This window comes from Oreochromis aureus, unplaced genomic scaffold, assembly GCF_013358895.1.
Source record: "Oreochromis aureus strain Israel breed Guangdong unplaced genomic scaffold, ZZ_aureus HiC_scaffold_103, whole genome shotgun sequence".
NCBI lineage: Eukaryota > Metazoa > Chordata > Actinopteri > Cichliformes > Cichlidae > Oreochromis > Oreochromis aureus.
In genome coordinates, this window is record NW_024108720.1 from 177,835 (window position 1) to 198,263 (window position 20,429).

General features: G+C 43.3%; 1 pseudogene; it reads right to left on the reverse strand.

Annotated features, from left to right (window-relative positions):
- Positions 1-1,358: 1,358 nt before the first annotated feature.
- On the reverse strand, positions 1,359-19,669 carry LOC120436745 (annotated as a pseudogene).
- Positions 19,670-20,429: the final 760 nt, after the last annotated feature.

Below are 20,429 nucleotides of genomic sequence, written 5' to 3' on the forward strand. Positions count from 1 at the left end.
TCTCTCCTTATTGAAATGATTTCAGTCGATGTTTGAATAAATCCAACACGATGTGAGGAATTAAAACTGTTGAAGTGTTTTCAAAGATGGGGCAGTGATTGTGCTTGTGAATACTGGGCTGATGGTGACTTGGACTCAGTTCAACAGTTAACAACAGCTGTTGTTAATTTGCCTCACAGCTGTGGTGCAGTCTGCAGACATCATGTGGAGGCAGGACTGCATGGACTGGTTGTCCTCTGAGACAGACTTTCAGGTCAAAACCATCCAGTGATCAGAGCCTAACCCCTAACGGGGTTGAAAACGATGTGCCGGGAGTCCGCTGTTGAGTTTTGGACGAAATGCATTCTGGGATATTTAGCTGTACCAAGTCCACACCGATGCATGCTCGATAAAACGGGCGGAGCGAGAACACATCCGGGACTTTTTCGCGTTCTCGGCTTGATGCGTACTTCGAATTGGAACAGTACTTGGTCTCTGACTGATGATGTATCACGAGTACACAAGAACGCAAGTACGCACAAGTACGCATATTGATAAACGCCCCAGGTCTGAGGAAGTGTGAGTGTGTTTTTAATGGGATGCATGAAAACAAAGCAGCACACATTCAACCATCTTCAAATCGACACAAACACAGTGAACACAAACTGTCTGACAACAACAGGAAGGTGACACATGTGGAGGAGAATCACTCATATCCTGATCATCCAGACAGATTTGATGTTTATACTCAGCTGCTGTGTATTGATGGTCTGACTGGTTGCTGTTTCTGGGAGGTTGAGCGGAGACGTTCGCATAGCAGTGATTTACAAAGGAATCACCAGGAAAGATGAAGAAACCATTTTTGGACGAATCAGTCCTGGAGTCTCAGTTGCTCTGATTTTACTCGTTTCTCTGCCTGTCACAATTATGAAGATACATCCATCTCCACCTTCCCCACCTCTTTCCCTTTTAGAGTAGCAGTGTATGTGGACTGTGCTGCTGGCACTCTGTCCTTCTACAGCAGGGGTGAATAACTCCAGGCCTCGAGGGCTGGTCTCCTGCAGGTTTTAGATCTCACCCTGAGTCAACACACCTGAATCAAATGATTAGTTCATTACCAGGCCTCTGGAGAACTTCAGACGTGTTGAGGAGGTAATTTAGGCTTTTAAATCAGCTGTGTTGGATCAAGGACACATCTAAAACCTGCAGGACACCGGCCCTCGAGGCCTGGAGTTGGACACCTCTGATCTACAGAGTCTCCTGTGACACTCTGATCCACACCTTCAACGCCATATTCACTGAAACTCTTTATCCTGGATGTATGTTTCAAAGTTTGCTTGATAGAATAGTTGGGAAAGAGGAAAGGCTTTAAAAATAGTTTAGGGTGGGTCGGGGATGATAGAGTGAGAGCATTCAAAGTAAATGACAAAGAATTCAGCCAGACAGTCTTGGGGCCTTTACAGCCCACATGGACATGGAAAGGTAGACAGATCATTAACGGAGACTAAGAGGGTAAAACTTACAACAGATATTTGTCAAGAATTTTATAATGAACTATTTACAGGTGCATACAGACGGGTCGAAAGATCCCAAAACTGAAGCAAGAAGTGTAGCAGTGCTAATTCTGGAGTTAAGTATCAAGATTGCAAAAACAACATCAAATCTTCTGAGTATATATGTAGTTGAGTTATATGTCACACTGTTGGCTTTAGAATGGGTGGAAGACAGCAGAAGTTCAAAAGTAATAATATGTAGTGATTCATTGTCAGCATTGAAAGCACTGAAACAGGAAACAAGTAAATTTTGTATGACGTCCTTTTGCTCATCATAGAGTGTCTGAAGAAAATAAACATATAGTAATGTGTGGACTCTGGCTCATAGAGGTATTGTGGGTAATGAAAGAGCAGATAGGTTGGCTAAAGCAGCTGTTAAAAAAGTAGACATAGATGTGCAGATACCATTGTTGAAATCTGAGGGAAAAGAATAGTTTGGACACAAAGTAAGAACTTCTGGAGAATGGCATGGGATAATGGAACAAAAGGGAGACATGGGGTACAAAACACAATAGAAGTTAAGAGGAGTCATGGGTTAAATAGGCAGCAGGAGAAAACAAACAGGTCATTGCTTTCTGAATGGTTCTCTTTTTATGACGGGGAAACATCCGACTGGGTTATGTGATGGTGTAATGCTATGGAGACGGTTGAACATGTGGTTATTAGTTGCAGGAAGTATAGAAGTCAAAGGAGAGTGTTGAGGGTAGGAACTGGTGGTGAAATGAAACTTACATTTGAAAAAGTGGTTAATCAGTTAAGTCATGATGAGGTGAAAGGAGCGGTTTGAAAACGATGTGCCGGGAGTCCGCTGTTGAGTTTTGGACGAAATGCATTCTGGGATATATAGCTGTCCCAAGTCCACACCGATGCATGCTCGATAAAACGGGCGGATCGAGAACACATCCGGAACTTTTCGCGTTCTCGGCTTGATGCGTGCCCAATTGGAACAGTACTTGGTCTCCGACTGATGACGTATCACGAGTACACGAGAACGCAAGTACGCACAAGTACGCATATTGATAAACGCCCTCTGACTGTTTAACAGAGTCAGACATGTTCAGACTCTATTTCAGACAGAAACTCAGCATCACATTGATGAAGCTGCAGATTAATTGTGGTTAATTTCTGATTAATTTCTTTGCTGCCAGCTGAAATTTAAACGTAATTTAAAAGAAGGATTCAAGGTTATTGGGTTTTTTGAACGTAGAGATCACATGAACGTATATGAATTGTATGATATGTCTCTTCTATTTTTCTATGATAATATTTTGATGTTGATTGTGATTGGTTTTATTTGTTTCTTCAGTGGCTGTAGTGTTTTAATATTTAGTCTTTTTTTCCATTATTGTAATTGTGTATAAAGTTTGATTTGAATGAAATTTACACTCCAATGCTTTAAGTGCTGCTGTGTTGAGTGTTTGCATGTTTAATGTTTGTATGGAAGACACAAAAAGATGTTTGGCTAAAGAAATCTGTGCTAGAGTGACTTTTTAAATAAATAGTAGAAAACAAAACAGATGTTGAATTCTTTAGAGAATTTTCTAGAAATCTTTTTCTTTCTAAACAGAATTCAGAATATTTATCTTTGACATGGAAGCTGTTTCTACAGGATCCTGATGGACACTCAAAGCTTTTATAAAATGTTCTCATTAGTTGTTTACAGCAGAATATCAACCGATGTGAACCAAAACAACAAAAATGCACAAGTGGTGTGTGAGACTAAAAATTATAGAATCAGTACTGGGGATTTCATTACTCTTAACTTTTAAAGGCAGAGGATTGAACCACCGACCTTCCGATCAGTAGGTGACCTGCTCTACCTCCTGAGCTACAGCCACCCCAAAACAAAAAACTGGACCAGCTGCTCTAAGCACTTTGTAATGATGGGGGTGGGGGCTACTAGGTGGTAGTCGTTGAGGTGTGTGTGTGTCTGTGTGTGTGTGTGTGTACCTTATCGTTCCTGCTAGCAGAGGATTAAAAGCGTACAGCCAGTCGTTCATGTCTTTCTCGCTGTTGGCCTGCAGGAGGATTCCTCCATGTTTTGTGCACACTGCAAATGTGTTCTGCGTCTGAAAAGAAAACATCACATTATATTCATGTTCATTCAAATGATAAATCGCAGTCCATTTGTCATTTCATCAATCAATGTGTCCAAAACTGGCCACCAAAACAATTTGAATGAATTCTCATTAAAGACAAGCGTGTTACATCCAGCCTTTCTCTATCCTGCCTCAAACCGTACCTTAAGCATGGCCTGCTGGTCTTCGCTGTATTCCACCTGTGCTGTGGAGAGGTTGAGGACGCCTCGCTCCACGGGGGTCCTTGTCGCTGTTGTAGATGAAGACGTAGGGCCGGCGAACAACCACAAAATGCTTCACCCATGAGTTAGAGCGAGGCTCCATGAAGCTTAGAAAACCCTTCTTGGACACAACAGATCTGAAAAGAAGAGATTTGATTCATTTATGTATTTTTTAAGAGAGCGCTTGTTTTTCTGAGGAAGAAGCAGAGTTGGTTTGTTTCCAGCTGAAATCATCCAGGTTCAGGAATTTGAATCGATCCACATCATTTCTGCTTGAACTCGAGAACATGAGTGTCGACATACATTTGGTCTGTGAGACACATGTCATAGTGACAGTATTTGGGTTAACATGGCATTACTCACCCTGGTCGCATTTCTTCAATATCAGGCACCAAGTTGAGGAACTCGTTCTTTGCAGCCCGCGCAAGGTAGGAGGTCTCCAGAGTGGGAACCATCGGGAAGTTTTCATAGTCTGAGCAGGAGGGACTGGAGGCACGAGAGCTGTTCTCAGGGGTCCTTTAACACAAATCACACCAAGTTAGAATCAAATAGATAACCTGTCAATAACCGTTTGCACATCGAGGTCAATGTTCCTAAAAATATGTTTACTTCTGGTCCATGGAGCCAAAGCGGGAGTCCGACAGAGAGGGGCAGGTAGAGGAAGGGGTGAGGGTGGCACTGCTCAAGCTCGTCACAGATGGATCATGTCCGATCGGTGAGATGTCAGAAAGCTGAAGTGAAACAAGAGCAGGATGAGGTAGACGTTAATATATCAACTCCCTGATGTGACACAGAAAGGCTATTGTTTTTATTTCTTTGTATTATTTCTCACCTTGCAGTCACTGATGCTGTTCACCAGCTGGTTGTATTCACTATTGAAGGTGTGTGTCAGAAGGCGCAGGCACTACAACACAACAGGAACAAGACCGATCAGCTCCCAACAGAGAAGGAAGAAGGCAGCAACAAGAACGCCCACTAAGCCGACGTTTTTCTCACCTTGGTGGCCAGCTCCTTCTCACAATCCACCAGGCTTTTCCACCTGGACGAAAGATGGGGGCAAATGTGAGGTGGGGAGAAGAGGGGAGGGTTAGTCATGTAAAGTCTGTACTCTAAGAGAAAACTTTTTAGCACTTTGGTCTTTGGGTTGAAAAGTCATTTTTCCCTCTACGATATTAACCCTAGAACACTATCGCTATAAATAGTAACACAATCACTAATGCTGGGTGATTTTTACCCGATATAATATAACCAATAAAAAGTAATCAAATATATCAAAATATGACAACACATGACAAATTAGAGTGGTCGTCTTTTACTTTCAACTGTGCCATGTCTAACAAAATGGAAAAAAAAAAACCCTCCTAAAACAAAATAATGACTCTGGAAAGCTGGTCTTTGGTCCACCCATTCCTGGGAAATTTGAGACTTCCCTGGTGAAGGCACAGGATCCTCGACACGCAAACAGCTGCAGGAGAGAGAAATCATGTAAATGTATTTGCTCGGGTGTAAATCACCCAGCGATAGTGTTCTAGGGTTAAACAGAGGTTTATTTCTTTATAAATCTTTTAAGGCCCCACCTGCTGCAGCTGCTCCATCTTCTCTAGCTCCCACTGGTGCACTAGGATGAGGCTATCTCCTCTGGGCCTCCAGCCGGCCAGGTTCTCCTCTCCAAGCACATAAGCCACTGATGTGTCCAGGACCTTCCTCCTCCTCCTCCTCTGCACCCCTGCTCAGGACATGAGCCCTCATTAGGATGAAGCTCTCCGCAGAATTATGATAAAACAGCTGCTGTTCTTTAAACATGTTTCATGTCTGCTCACCTGGGCTTCCAGTGTCAGACGTCTTACACAAGCTCAGCTCGTAGATCCCAGTCACTCGGTTGCTATAATGAAGCAGAAGTCATGAATGAGGCAACTTTGTATCAGGGCAGATATCTTTGATTGTGAAACAGAGATGGCCACAGTACAGCAGCCCAGATTTACCAGTCAGGAGTTTTAGAGTATCCAGTCCCAAAGAGGTTCTTGAGAGAACCGGGTGGGGAAATCTTGGCGTCTCGGGAGTAAAAGACCGTGCAGATGTCTTTGCTGATAATGGCAGGCTGAATGCAATGGTCCAGCTGTAGAGAGGAGATAAAGGGTGTGTGTTAGACACGATGACATCAAGAGACTTAAAAACATGTACAAACAGGTACAACACGGCGGAGCAGCGGCTGACCTCCAGATACGCAGATAAGGTCATGTAGATCTCTCCACAGGGAGTGACGCGGCTGAGCAGGAGGGAGTTGTGCAGGGAGCTCTTCCACACTGCCTCAAAGCGATAGAAAGTCCTGAAAAAGACAGAAAGAGGAAAAGTTAGCTTGACAGCATTATTTTTTATGAAGTCCTACTTGGTGCTAACATTACAGGGTCTCTGTTTACAGCAGTGTGTCATGCAGTTAAAAAAAAGTGAGTGACGTGAGCACAGTTCTGACATATCAGGAAGTGAACACAGTGACTGAAGCGGTGTTCACATTCATCCTTTAATCATGACAAAACGTGAGGAATCGCACTGAGGTGAGACCTTGACAACAGATAAATCAGCAGCCACAGAGTGTCAAGTGTCAGCCGACACCAATCGGGACAATGATAAGAAAGAAATTCATTTACAGACACGTGAAAAAAGCAGTATTATGGATCTAGATTATTACAACACATAATTATTTATTTAAAACAACCCAAAATGCACAAATGACTATAACCAAGTTTATCCTGTGAGTCAGCCGCTGATAGAACCAACTTTAACAGCAAAAACTTGAGGTAATCATTTTTTATTAGTGTTTCACAGCAGTGTGGACGTTCAGTCATATTGAAGTCTCAACTTTGAGCCACTGCAGCACCACTCTGTTGTTGCTTTGCTGCTGCGCTCTGGAGTCACTGACCCAACGATGATCTCATTTGACTCTAGAATACTTCATGGCTCACTCAGTGACCTGCACACTTTGCAGGTTCTTTGGCAGCAAAAAACCCCCAAATAATCATCACCTGTGCTAAACTGTTGGTATGCCGTGTTTGCTTTTCACCAATGTTAAAGCTGTGCATTAAGGCTTAGGTTTTCAACTGTGCAAACCTAACCCTTGCTCCCATGTTGTATTTAGAGGGAAAATGGTTTCTCTTGGAAGCCTTTCCAAACAGGTCATATTTGTTGAGTCTTTTTCTAATTGCACTGTCATGAACTCCAACATTTAGCATGCTAACTGTGGCCTGTAGAGGCTCAGATGTCTGGGGTGAATTTTCTGGGACGTCCACTCCTGGTAAGATTGGAAACAGTCTTAGATTTATTTTTTTTTAAATGCGAATAATCTTTCTTGCTGTAAAATGATGGACTTCAAAACCTTCCCAGATTCATGGGTATCAACAACTGCTTCTCTCCTCCTCAGTATGTTACCACTTACCTGAATACGCCACACCAGCAAACTGACAGTAGTGGTTACACTTGCTGATGATCTAGTGCATTTGATTAGCACTTGGCTAATACTGACTCTCTTAACTAATTATGGAAATAGTCTTGGATGTACTTAGTTTTTTAAACATCTGAATTTCAACTCAGTGTTTGTTAAATAAATAATGATATGGTATAATGGTATAATGTGTTCGCCTCTGTCAGTGCGCCCCAGGGTGGCTGTGGCTGCAATGTAGCTTGCCATCACCAGAGTGTGAATGTGTGTGTGAATGGGTGGATGACAGGTTGTGTAAAGCGCTTTGGGGTCCTTAGGGACTAGAAAAGCGCTATACAAATACAGGCCATTCACCATTTACCATTCTGTGTTGTTCATCTGAGGTTGCATTTACCTCATATTGAGACCTAATAAGGACCTGTTAGGGTTCAATGTTGAGAGAGGAATCCATAAATAACCACAGATCCAGGCGTGTGCAATTAGACAGTATTTTAATAAACACATGTGTGAGTCCGACCGCTGTGCAGATTTCAGCGTCGAACTGAACTTACAATCATGAGACAAGGTTTTATATAGGTACAATAACAAAGCCCCCCTCTTTTACAAAAATAGACAATAGTACAGCTTACGTCAATCCAAACCACAAAATGTTCCACGACCTTAACATCGCTCTAAAAAACATTGTCTTCGGGTCGGTGCTTCCCCTCTTCGCTGTCACTCGTCTGGTGCACTTCCTCTAAGTACGTCGGCACACTTCTGCATTTCTGCCCTACCAAAATAGATCTACCATGGTGTGTATGTGTCCGCAGTGTATGCTAAGTACGTGTCATGACCTGTCTGCACCCCAGCTAACCTCACACCTCTCATCTTAGCCAGACATAATGCCTGTGCACATACACAGCTGAACTCTGTGTAATTTCTAGGCTAAATGTCACACTCGAATGATGATCTTAGATCTGCCAATATGTTTGCTCCTCCTAATATAGTCTAAAAGCCACCCTAAGCAAAACAATTTGAACTTTCCCCTATCAGTGATCCCTCTAACTAAGTGTGCGTGTGGTTACGTGTATGTCCGAACCAAGACTATATATGTGTACTCTACTGAATTAATGTTTTGATCAAAAGCCTCTACTAAAAGCTTAAATCAAAGATAAATGCATAATAAACTCTTTGGCTCTTTGGCTTGCACTCGCTCTGCTTTCGGTTTCACTTCTGCAAAAGCACGCCGTTTCCTGTCAGCCTGCAACTCAGTTTTCTCACCCACTGAAGACTATATGTAAGAATATAAAAACATTCAAAAACCTTTAAATTATAGATTCAACTGATTATAACTAAACCTGTAATAAAGACTAATATAATACCAATATATTTTGAACATCTGAGTGCATCTGAATGCAACATCCCTATTAACATGAAATGTTAATGATGATTAAAAAATAGCAGCAAATATCCATCCATCCATCCATCCTCATCCGCTTTATCCGAAGTCGGGTCATGGGGCAGCAGCCTAAGCAGAGAAGCCCAGACCTCCCTCTCCCCAGCCACCTCCTCCAGCTCATCCGGGGAACACCAAAGGCGTTCCCAGGCCAGCCGAGAGATATAATCTCTCCAGCGGCGTCCTGGGTCTGCCCTGGGCCTCCTCCCGGTGGGACATGCCCGAACACCTCACCCAGGAGGCGCCCAGGGGCATCCTTGTCAGATGCCCGAACCACCTCAACTGGCTCCTTTCGATGTGGAGGAGCAGCGGCTCTACTCTGAGCCCCTCCCGGATGGCCGAACTTCTCACCCTATCTCTAAGGGATAGGCCAGCCACCCTTCGGAGGAAGCTCATTTCTGCCGCTTGTATCCGCGATCTCGTTCTTTCGGTCACTACCCACAGCTCGTGGCCATAGGTGAGGGTCGGGACGAGATCGACCGGTAAATTGAGAGCTTCGCTTTTACACTCAGCTCCCTCTTCACCACGACGGACCGGTGCAGCGTCCGCATCACTGCAGCCGCAGCACCAATCCGTCTGTCGATCTCCGGCCCTTCTCCCATCACTCGCGAACAAGACCCGAGATACTTGAACTCCTCCACTTGGGGCAGGAACTCATCCCCGACCCGGAGTGGGCATTCCACCCTTTTCCGGCTGAGAACCATGGCCTCAGATTTGAGGCGCTGATCCTCATTCCCGCTGCTTCACACTCGGCTGCGAACCGTTCCAGTGCGAGCTGGAGGCCCCCACCGATGAAGCCATCAGAACCACATCATCCGCAAAAAGCAGAGATGAGATTCTGAGGCCACCAAAGTGGAAGCCCTCCGCCACTTGGCTGCGCCTAGAAATCCTGTCCATAAAAATTATGAACAGAATCGGTGATAAGGGCAGCCTGGCGGAGCCCATCACCCACCGGAAACAAGTCCGACTTATTGCCGGCAATGCGAACCAAACTCTTACAACGGTTGTATAGGGATCGAATGGCCCGTAGCAGTGGGCCAGACACCCCATACTCCCCGCAACACCTCCCACAGGACACCCAGGGACACGGTCGAATGCCTTCTCCAAGTCCACAAAACACATGTAGACTGGTTGGGCAAACTCCCATGCACCCTCAAGTATCCTCGAGAGGATAAAGAGCTGGTCCAGTGTTCCGCGACCAGGACGAAAACCGCATTGTTCCTCCTGTATCCGAGGTTCGACTAACGGACGAACTCTCCTTTCCAGCACCCTGGCATAGATTTTCCCAGGAGGCTGAGGAGTGTGATCCCCTGTAGTTGGAACACACCCTCCGGTCTCCCTTCTTAAAGATGGGGACCACCACCCGGTCTGCCAGTCCAGGGCTACTGCCCTGATCTCCACGCAACATTGTAGAGGCGTGTCAACCAGGACAGCCCTACAACGTCCAGAGCCTTCAGGAACTCGGGCGGACCTCATCAACACCAGGGGCTCTGCCACCGAGGAGTTGTTTAACTGCCTCAGTGACCTCGACCCCAGAAATTGGCGGGTCATTCCCTCATCCCCAGACTCTGCTTCCTCCTCGGAAGACGTGTCAGTGGGATTAAGGAGTCCTCAGTATTCCTTCCACCGTCTGACAATTTTCTCAGTCGACGTCAGCAGCGCACCGCCAGCACTATACACAGTGCAGGTAGAGCACCGCTTTCCCCTCCTGAGACGCCTGACGGTTTGCCAGAATCTCTTCGAGGCAGTCCGAAAGTCTTTTCCATGGCCTCCGAACTCCTCCCACACCCGAAGTTTTGCTTCAGCCACTGCCCGAGCCGCATTCCGCTTGGCCTGTCGATACCTGTCAGCTGCCTCTGGAGTCCCACAGGCTAACCAAGCCCGATGGGACTCCTTCTTCAGCCTGGTGGCTCCCTTCACCTCTGGTGTCCACCATTTGGTTCGGGATTACCACCACGGCAGGCACCAACCACCTTGCGGCCGCAGCTCAATGCAGCAGCTTCGCAATGGAGACGCTGAACATGGTCCATTCGGACTCAATGTCCCCAGTCTCCCTCGGAATGTTGTTGAAGCTCTGCCGGAGGTGTGCGTTGAAGATCTCGCGGACTGGGGCCTCTGCTAGACGTTCCCAGCACACCCTCACCACGCGTTTAGGTGCACCGGGTCTGTCCAGCGTCCTCCCCGCCACCTGATCCAACTCACCACCAGGTGGTGATCAGTTGACAGCTCAGCCCCTCTCTTTACCCGAGTGTCCAGAACATATGGTCGCAGGTCTGGTGATACGATTACAAAATCGATCATCGACCTGCGGCCTAGAGCATCCTGGTGCCACGTGCACTTATGGACACTCTTATGTTCGAACAAGGTGTTCGTTATGGCCAAACTGTGATTTGCACAGAAGTCCAATAACAAAACACCACTCGGGTTCAGATCAGGGAGGCCGTTCCTCCCAATCACGCCCCTCCAGGTCTCGCTGTCGTTACCCACGTGAGCATTGAAGTCTCCCAGTAGGACAACAGAGTCTCCAGGTGGGGCACCTTCCAGCACCCCCAGGGACTCTAAGAAGGCTGGGTACTCTGAACTGCTACTCGGGCGCATAAGCGCAGATGACAGTCAGGACCCGTTCCCCGACCCTGAGGCGCAGGGAACAAACCCTCTCATCCACTGGGAAAAACCCCAGCGCATCGGCAGCAAGCCGGGGATATAGAATACCCACCCCAGCCCGCCGCCCTCACCAGGGGCAACTCCAGACTGAGACAGAGTCCAGCCCCTCTCCAGGAGACTAGTTCCAGAGCCCAAGCCATGCGTGAGGTGAGCCCGACTATATCTAGCCGGTACTTCTCAACCTCACGCACTAACTCAGGCTCCTTCCCCACCAGAGAGGTGACATTCCATGTCCCTATTGCCAGTCTTGGCAGCAAATAATAGCAGGAAAATATTTCTATTCCTCTCAATCCCCTCTCTTGGTGACCCTTAAAAAGGGTCACCACACACTTATAACATTACTCTGACCCTCTCTAGAAATGCCAGCTCCCCCTAAGAACACTCCATGGGTAAAGTCAGGTTCGTCCTTGGTCCCTCTCTCGTGGAAATCTTCTCCTGTAAAGGATAGAAAACCCTTTCTCCCTACTACGGCTCTCCTACCTTATGTCCCTCAATTGTTCTCTTTTATTCAAAAGCCTGAACCTAATTATGTTTTGACTTTCTGACTTTTGTTCCTATATAATCTTAAACATCACTCATCTCAATCTACAGCATTTTAACAGTCTTACAGCACTGCTGTCATATGTTTCCTGTTGTTCACTCTATTCAACATCCTGTACTGTCACAGCTCTGGCCTAAAATTACCTTTCACAAGAAAAATCATCATAACCACTTATTCTACACCAGGATCAAAGAAAAACAACCATTTTAATCAACTAAGTATAAACATATGATCAATAGCTCCTAAATAAATTTCATCATAGCTAAAAGCTGAACTCTAACTGTATTTTGAACTCCCATTTCCTGGGTGATAACCTGTTTGAATATATCATTTTATTTCATTTTGCTACTCTTAATGTAATGACTCCTTCTGACTTAAACTTTATCAGACTTAACCAACATATATAAGCTTTCTCCCTTTGCTTCTGTTTTGCTTCAACAAGTATTTGTTATCCTGTAACTGCTTTTTATATAAGAGGACTAATTTAAAGCTGCATGTGTTATCTCAATATTTTACATGTCACACAGTTTAGTTACAAACGAAACTCCTATTCAATTAAATGCTAAATGGATTTCAGGCCTTTTGCCTGGAATCAATACTGTCAGGTCTTAATGAACTCTATATGTCTGTAAGCGTGTGCAATCCTTCAATAACTCAGGTCCTTCTCACAGTAGATTGGCTAATCATAACGTTAACCAAAAGTTTGTGACCCTCAAGAGACGACTCTCTGAGCCACAACTCCGTCAAAGGCACAAAAATGCAATGTGTATGAAAAAATCCTTTCTACATATATAATCTCCAATATTATTCATTTGAGTCAGCGAGACTTTTAACATCCTCATAAAAGCTCTCCTCTACCCTAGAAATAAATCTATTTACTATCTGTTTCTAAAGCCTACATTATAACAACATTCTAACATTATGTCACTGTTACAACTTATCCTAAAAATCAAAAAGAAATCCCACATTTTCTACTCATAAAATCTTCACTATTTTCCCCAAAGCATATCCTTTATTCCCACAGTTTCCCCTTTAAGTTTTGTATACAACTTCTTATGAACACCGCATTTTATCTTCTAAACCTAATTCAGTTCATTTTAATCCTTTCTTTTAACAAATCCTCAGTTTTACTATATCTAGATTATCAAACAACCCCAATCATTATAGAATCCTAGTAAAACCCTTTCAAATTAAACAAATTAAATCTTAAATCCTCTCTTTTTGACACATCTCATGTGGCAAAAACTCAAAATGCTCCACCCAAGCTTAGGAAATTAAAAGGAAAAAAGGTTAGTCATTTCATTTCTCAGAACAGCTCAGCAATTCTCCTCTCCGGTGTTTTGCTTCAGCCCTGAAAACCTGTGTGTTAACCAGAACTTCACATTTCATACTCAATTTCCCCACTTATGATCCAACCTGTGTTATAACACAAAATAAACTTACACAAAACAGTTATTAATCATGAGTTACCTCAGTTCATGGTAACTTAAGTTACATCAATGTTTCCCTTTTAGCATTTAGCATTCTATAATGTAATAACATAATCCAACCCCAGTAAATAATTTTCCCAAAGCACACATCAATATCCCAAAATCAGCATCCCCCGATTTAAGTCTCCCACTTGTCCTTTTTGTCAACCTTTTATTTATTTCCCCTCTTGGTCCCATCACTCACATTCACTCACATGCATTCACACATGATAGTTTTGCTGATCTGCAGCCTTCCGCGCACGTCATCAGATGCTCCACATCAGCAAAATGAGCTCAATCATTTGTTTTATTTCATTTTCCTTTTTAGGAAAATAGTTCTCTATACTTTTGACTGGATTGACACGCTGCAATCATTACAGAGACTTGCCGCCAATCAGTCTCTGATTGTAATCAATTATAATTCTGTAATGCCCACCTGATTTTCGTACTTGGTAATTTTGTCAGCGCCGTCCGTTCACTCTCTTCCAGGCCTGCTTAGAAACAAGAGAGCTGATTATTAGCTCATCAAAGTACCAAACAAAATCACCTGACAGGTTTTTTCCCGAGTGCACTTACTACTACAAAAAATTTTTGGGGCCCCTCTCAGACATATCCATGTCTTAATCAAACACCCTCTCTGGAAATAAAACAACAGCCTCAAAAATCTGAAACAATCTTAAATTTCACCCATTCAACACACCGAAAACCTCGCCAACAGCTACACCGTTTCGTACACAACAATAACCCCGGTTAAGCACATTACCATACTCAGATTCAGCCTAACACCCTACAACAATGTGTCAACACTAATTTATAAACCTCCTAATCAAATTTGCACCTCTGAACAATCTACCCCTCCTTTAAGGCCTCAATCACACACACACACAGGAAGTGTTAAGAAAAAATGAAGAGAGGAAGTGTCTCTGCTCATAGACTCACAGCTCAACTGCCAACTTGACAAGAAAAATACATGTTTACACCTTATCACATTATTGAACTATTTTCATTTTACTTCTTATAATAATCACTGATTTTGATCACTCAGTACGAGAGCACTCCTGAGTCACTCTTATAAACACTTTTCTTTTGTTTTTTCCATCTATTTTATGAAACATTCACACCATTCTCTCACTCATACAAGCAGCAAGCAGATCTTCATTGCATACGCTTATGTTCTTAGCCAGGTTTTAATCAATGTCTCTATGCATTAAGCTTCATAAGCTTGTCTTTATAGAGTTAATGCATTTTCTGTTTGTGTGTGTATGGGTATGTGTTATTTTGCATCTATGACTTCACAGTCTCCCAGACTTCTTCCCAACTCTCCAGTTAAGCAGTCAGTTTTCTTTTTCCCCGAGTTACTAACCCACATTTTGATTTCCCACCTTAAATTACCGCCCTCCTGGTCTTCAGCCAGGAGCTGGGGCTTGCTTTTCAGGTTCCTGGACACATCATGCTGTGAACAATTCAACCAGAAACTTGCCTTAACTTATCCATAGATGTTAACCTCTAACTTTCTTCCGACTGCTGGATCTGGAGAGCCGGTCCAAGTCTACTTTACTCCTGAAAATAACAAAACTAAGACATTTTCATTATTATCACCAGTGGTTAAATAACCCATTTCTCTATCTCCGATCAGAAAAACCAATTATGCCAGGCATGTAAGCGTGTTCTTCCCTGCATTTTATGTTAATTGGGTGTAAACTGCTTCTTCATTAAATTAATTCATTGAGTTCTTCGTTGCCTTGCGATGTATTCATGTTAATGTACACTACGTGTAAGCTGTTTCTTCATTGCATCCTATATATTCATATTTAATTTATGCATTTCACCACTGAGCTTTAGATTCAAACTATCTCACTTCTGATTCATTTCAAAAATAATCTCACATGTAACAATTTGTATGTGTGTTTTCTATTCATTAAGGCAATGACAATTATTTTCGTTCATTATTCTTACCTTTTCTAATGTTTACCTCTTTGTTATGCTGTAGTGGACATCCCTAAACAATTCATGAGTTCAGGCTTCAATTTTCAATCCAATTATATCCTATATTCTCACAGTCAAACTCGTCCAGCTTCATCTCTCACTGGTCCTCTCTGCACAATGTCCTGTTCGGGCTTCAAAGCTCCAGCAAACACAGTCTCAACTCAGCTGTTGTCTTCTTCTCTGTTTCTTTACAGTCTTTCTCTCAGATTAAGTCCCAGCGTGGCAAAATATCACTCAATGTCCAGTGCTCTTCCACAATTCTTTATCCCACTGTTCAACTGCCCAGCCTGTATTTTCACAGTACATGTTACATTACTCTTACATGCTGCTGCTGGTCGTCAGTCGTCATCAGTGTTAATGGATCAGTGGCACTGCCGTTTGCCTGCTGTATTCAAGTTCACGATGTTCTGTCGGTCTTCATCAGGCGATTGACTGTCCTTTGAACTTCTTCTCCGCTTCAGGGACAAAGTGAGAGATCCAGCCGCACAATTTCGAGCCAAAAACTGGCTTATTCTCCCAATTCTTTTAATCTACTTTTCTGCTGCTGAACTCAAGGTTCCAATGTTGAGAGAGTCCACCTGTATTGACACACTAAAGCATACAATTAGTAATATAGTCATTTTTCTTAAAGGCTTCATTTGCTCCATGGGCCTCGTCTGTCTCTCTGTGTTCTTTCTGTACACACTCAGTTCCCATATATGGGCATGCACAGTTCCTGTTCACTATTTCCTGTCGCTGCAGCCCCGGTACACAGAGCCATATTTCCTGTTCTTCAAACTAATCTAACCCCTTTGTTTGTTTGTTTTCTTGAATTAAAAGCACTTTCAAACTTTAGCACATCCTACTTTTCATCACACAAGAAATATATTTCACACTCCTTTATTCCATACACACGTTTAAAGGTTCTAACCTCTTTAGTCATTCAGTAATCGTCTCACACACTGCCTTTTCTTTCTCAAACTTCCCCTTTTCACTTACTCAGACAAATCACCCAGTTGCTCAAATCAAATACTGACAGCATTCACACAGTTAAAATCACTCGAAATACGCTTTCATACGAGTATCTTGGACATGCCTTCCATGATCAGAAAGAGCAAGTCAAAAGAAAAAGAAAAGGAAAACTGAAACCTCTCATCGTCTCACAGCTTCTCCCCACACACACATAACTGAAAAATAAAACACACCAACATTTATGGCTCACGAAATATACATCTATCAAAATTCAGTCATTTACTATACCTCCACACTAATATATTCAAACTGTATTTACACTCTCATAATAAGCAAAACCAACCTCTTATATACAGGCATTTAGCAAGAAGCTCTCAGTCCTCTCAAAATTGAAACCACCCTCTCTGCGCGTCACTGCTGCTCATTTGCATTTACACACACCATCCGTGCACATCCGGCTGTGCATTACTGACACAGAGACTGATCTTACTCATAGATCTCATATTTTATATTACAGACGTCTTATTAATTACAACTGCACAGGTTTCAGGCCTCTTAACACCTATGTAATTTCGATAATAGAACATAACGGCTCCAACCGATCAGTCCCAGACTTTTTGTGCTCAATTCACCAGGGCGGTCACAGACTGTCCTGTCCAGATCTCTAAACCTAACTTAATTTGCCAGCATACCCAATAAGCGCAAAAATAGGAGACTCTAACTCCTAGCAATTTTGGAGGTTCCCAAGTTCTCCCCCGCTGTCGACGGTACTATCCCTACTCAGCGGTAGGTCAAGGGTCAGCGTCCTGCCCAGGCGCAAGCGTTACCAAGGAGAAAAATGCGCTTCTTAACAGACGCCACTGTCGTCCTAGAAAAATTTACAATAATTTGAAACAACAATCTACACCCGAAGCAGGATTAAGATTGAGGCAGATCTCCCGTTGTGGACATAGGGGACTCTAACCCACAAAAATGACCATCACACGTAGACCAAATGACCAACGGGACTTGAACCCACAAAATGACCAAATTCCCTATCATTCTAAAAGTTCACTTAGCAGCTCCAACTGCTTTAATTCTCTTTTCATTCCTTTATTCTCATTACTCAGTACTGTCACTTATACTTCATTATCATTACTTCAACCGGTAAACTTCATCAAAACTTCACCAAAATTAAAAACAGACATTCACCAGTAATTTTCAGTGAGTAGACTTTAATTTGACATGTCCAATCTAGCACATTTTGGAAAATTCAACAGGTATGTGCCTTACCTTTGTTTTAAGCCGGCTTGTCTCTCACTTCAGACCACTGACTCCTATCTGCCCATCCAATCACCACAGACCCTGGATCTCTCCATCTACACCAGATTTGTTTTGTTTTTTTATTATGTCATGATATATAAAACCTGAGAGTTCACATAACTGCATATAGTCAGAATATACAGCACACATGGATACAAATGACTGCCTTGCAGCAGCAATCTTAAGACCATCACTATGAGCTCTATACAAGGTTATACTGTTCCTGATATTAACAGCAGGGGGCACTATCAGCCACAGATGGGGACCAGATATGCTCTGCTGGTGCCTCATTGGCACTGAGTTAAGACTCTATAGTGAGAAACAGCTGAGGGGGAAAACACTGATCTGGAAACATCGGAGTGTTACAGAAGATTTACATAGCACTGTGGTTCAGTGTCACAATCACAAACAAATACAGAAAAGTACTAAAAAGGGTGTTGCCTCCAAAGATTGCCTTTACTGGTTTGGAGCTTAGGAGGCGTAATAACGACAGGCATGAATGAAGACAGATCTTATGCAACACACAAGCACACACAAACTGGAGAGCTTATTTCTATGAGCCTATGGGACTAATGAGAAGCATAAAGGTCTTTCAGTGAAGGAGCCTTATGTTCTCTGGTACCTATCAATATCCTTATCAATAGAAAATCTGAGGAAGAAAGAGAGTGCACAGAAAAAAAAGAAGAAGAGAGAAGCACAAAGAGTCAGGCAACAGAGACAATGAAGCAAAGTAACAGGCAGCGAAAATGGAAAAGGTCATGCAACTGTAACACGGAGACATTAAAGCGGTCGCGCCAGAATGTTGTGCTAAAAAGAAAGATTCTTTAAAATACAAGGGGGAGCAAGCGAGTCAGATACCAAGGGCACAGAGATGAAGCAGGTCTGACTGGAAACTGTTTTTTTCTAGGCCAGGGAGCACAAATAAAAACACCCTTAAAATGTACGTAATAAAATGTTGTCAATCTACTAAAACTAAATAAAACAATTCTATTACGCGTAAAACTACCATTTTCTACATTCCCAAAAACCCCCTGATATAATTATGCCACATGTTCATTATGGGTCCACCAGCAGGCCAAGAATTCCTTCTTTAGAGCGGAGTCCACGCCAGCCTCGTCTTCGGCAGACAAGGAAGAGCCTCCCATCCTCTTGTCCTTCCACTGGGCCCATCACATCCCAGCCCAGCTTGCATTCTGCACCCGTCATGCAACGCCACCACAGCTCCCCTCACGTCGGTGCCCTGTAAAATAACAAATAAGGTAAACCTCTGCCCTGCTGCCAATCACACGCATTGTCTCCTACTGTCGCCGTTCCTTGAGGTCAGGACTGGGTCGCCGTGTCACACTGGCCATCTAGCATTAATCTTCCAGTGTGGGGCCCCCCTCCTCCAGTGCTCAGCTAGCCTGCTTTTAAAAGGTCTTTACACTGCTGATAGGCCACCTCTGGACACACCCTTGCCTCAGCAGGTGATCCCTTGTCCCATGTGCAGCCAGTCCACAGTGGATAAAAATCATGTCACATAAAACACTGAAAACCATGCAATAGAAAAAGAATAAAACCATGCAAATAAAACATAAATAAACACTAAAAATCAGAATAAAACCAATATACAAGACAAATACAAATTTCCACTGTGTGACACAATGACTCCAATGTGGCTTCAGAGAATATACAGACAAGGATACATGCATAGATTTGAACTGATAATGTTACTACAAAGCATCAAAAATGATTTTTTTACATGGCAGGAACTCAATCATGACAAAGTGTAACAATGTAACACACTGGCTGTTTTAAAAGAAAATGTGTTTCATGATAATAACTGAAGAGAATACAAGCAAGAAGGCAACAAGAAACCTTCAAAATCTGTGAATGGAAACATTTTACACCTTCAGATGTTGTGACTAGTGTGTTCTCACTCAAACTGACTCAATGTGGGAGTTTCACCTACCTGTTGTTGTTGTGGGATGACTTGATGTTCTTGGCAGAAATGATGTTAAGGGACAGCACGGCATCGGCTGCGCTATCGTCCACTCCTGCCTTGTTCCTGATACGACCTGGAGAGGCAGATCCACACAACAGTTATAAGATCTTCTTGTGTTGGAATAGCTCTCAATAGAGAAGCTCAGCCAGCAGGCAGTTTGTCCACTAACATCTGTTTATCACAGCATCCAGTACCAACACAATCATCCACACTCAAGAGTCCTGTTGGCTTCAGAGTCAGCAGCTGAATATCTAAAATATGAAATGTAATTTTTGTGTCCATCAGCTACAGCTACAACATGAACTGCTTACAGTGAGAAGCAGCCTAAAGCCGGACAGATTCATCTTTCCAGACTGAAAATATCTCAGAGTGGTGCGTTTTCAGTGTGATCTCACAAAGTCAAATCCCTTTAATGATGTTCTGTCCTGTCTTCCTCTATCAAAAGCACACAAACACTATAAAACATTGTTTCTGTGCTTTGGGTTTTTTGTTTTCTACAGAGAGGTGTAGTACCGCTCCTAACATTTAGGGGCATTTATCTTGTCACACTAGTAGTGTGGCAATATAGATGCCCCAAAGGAATCACGATTTTTTTTTCTTTTTTGGGTGCTGGGGCCCTGTATTTATGAAACTGGGAGTCGTGGTGGGATGTCTCGTTGTCATGGCTACCAAGGACAACGCCAGCGTAGAATTGGGGGGGGAGCTGATAAGCACACACTCATTCATGGATCATCACATTGCTATTAGAAGTCCACACAACAGTGTAGATGAAGAAGACAACACTACTTAGCTGTCTTTTCATTTCATTATTCACTCTGAAAACTACAGTGTTA